Source organism: Echinops telfairi, unplaced genomic scaffold (genome assembly GCF_000313985.2).
Source record: "Echinops telfairi isolate 266 unplaced genomic scaffold, ASM31398v2 ScPeMD7_70;HRSCAF=299, whole genome shotgun sequence".
NCBI lineage: Eukaryota > Metazoa > Chordata > Mammalia > Afrosoricida > Tenrecidae > Echinops > Echinops telfairi.
Window position 1 is genome coordinate 24,660,353 of NW_022103968.1, and position 1,921 is coordinate 24,662,273.

Genomic DNA, 1,921 nt, shown 5'->3' on the forward strand with positions numbered 1-1,921 from the left:
GAACATGCGTGCATTTTGGTGAGCTGGCCTTGTCGACTGTGGGGGCACTTGGGTGGGTTTCACCTCGTGGGGTGCCGCCCACCCCCTGCTCCCTCTACAGCCCTCCTCCCCTGCGGAATCCATAATCATACTTGTTATACATCTTAATCGTAGAATAACAGGTGCTCAATATCACTGTAAATTGCTTAAATGAAATAGTTCTTAGATTATTTGAATACGAACGGGAAAATGTTTTGTAAAAGCTTTCTACACTGAATTGCATTATTATTTACAGTATTAGAAACTCAGGCGGAAGCCTTAAAATTTTTTTTTTCTCCTTTAATTACTTCATTCTCAAAAAAAAAGTTTTTGATATAGGTTCACAGATACTCATCGCTAAAACCCCAGAAAACTTTACAAAATCAGCGACTAAGAACCAACAACGCAGCGACAGAGTGTGTGCTGTGACAGCAATGGGGACCACAGAGCATCAGTGTACCTGGGTCATAATGACAGCTGTGACTTGAATGCATTTTGCTGTTTGGTGCCATCACGTCGGTTCCCACCCTTAGCCACCCTGTGTACCACAGGACAACACACCACCCAGTCCTGTGCCGCCCTCACCATTGTTCCGACGCTGAGCCCACTGTTGCAGCCCCTGCGTCATGCCATCTCCTTTTTGCTGCCTCTCACTTTACCAAGCCTGAAGTTCTCCAGGGACTAGTCTCTCCTGACAACAGGTCCAAAGTACGTTAGATGATGTCTTGCCATCCTTGCTTCTAGCAGTGTTCTGGCTGCACTGCTTCCAAGACAGATGTGCTGTGTTCTTTTGGCAGTCCACGGTACTTTACAATATTCCGTAATGAAACAAAGCCACCGCCATCCAGCCGATACTGGCTCAGAGCAACGCAGTTCTACAGGGTTTCTACAGCCGCCATCTCTATGGAAACGGACTACCACGTCTTTTCTCCTGTGGCTGGGGGTTTGAAATGCCCACCTTTTAGTTAGCAGCTCACGGCTTAGCCCACTGAGCCACCAATGCTCCTTGGACGGCATCAGAAAGTTCAAAAAATCAATTACACGTACAGCTTTACCCTTATTAGTAGACTGATACATGTTCAACTGAAAATGTCTTTTTGTTGTTGCTGTAACTACAAGAAATGTGTCTTGTTGCTGTAACTATCTAAGGGACAGTTTTATATAACAATAATAACTTTTAAAAATCATGTTATTGGGGACTCGTACAACTCTTATCACACAATAATACCTTTCTACTGAGACACTGCACAAACATTTTTTAAAAAAATAAATTGGAACATTACAACTACTTTTTATGTCTTCTTTTGTAACTATACCAAAATTTCATTTTCTTTTTCTTTTTTAAAAATCATTTTATTGGGGGTGCTTTATAGCTCTTACATCAGTTGTATCAAACACATTTGTATATATGTTGCTATCATCATTCTCAAAACATTTTCTTTCTCATTCAGCCCTTGGTATCAGCTCCTCTTTTTATCCCTCCTTCCTCCACCCTCCCACCTTCCCACCCTCCTGAACCCTTGATAAATTATAAAGAATTGTTATTTTCAAATCTTACACTGTCCACTCTCTCCCTTCACCCACGTTTCTGTTGTTCATCCTGCTCAGGTGGTGGGGTGGAGTGGGTTATATGCTGATCATTGCAATTGGATCCCTCCTTCTCCTCCTTCCCCTACCTTCCCCTTCTCCACATGGTATTGCTACTCCCATTGCTGTTCCTGAGGGGTTTATCTGTTCTGGATTCCGTGTGTCGAGAACTCTTATCAGTACCAGTGTATGTGCTCCAGTCTAGCCAGATTTGGAAGGTAGAACTGGGTCATGATAGTGGTGGGTGGGGGGAGTAGGGGAACACATTAAAGAACTAGAGCAGCGGTTCTCAACCTGTGGGTTGAGACCCCTTTGG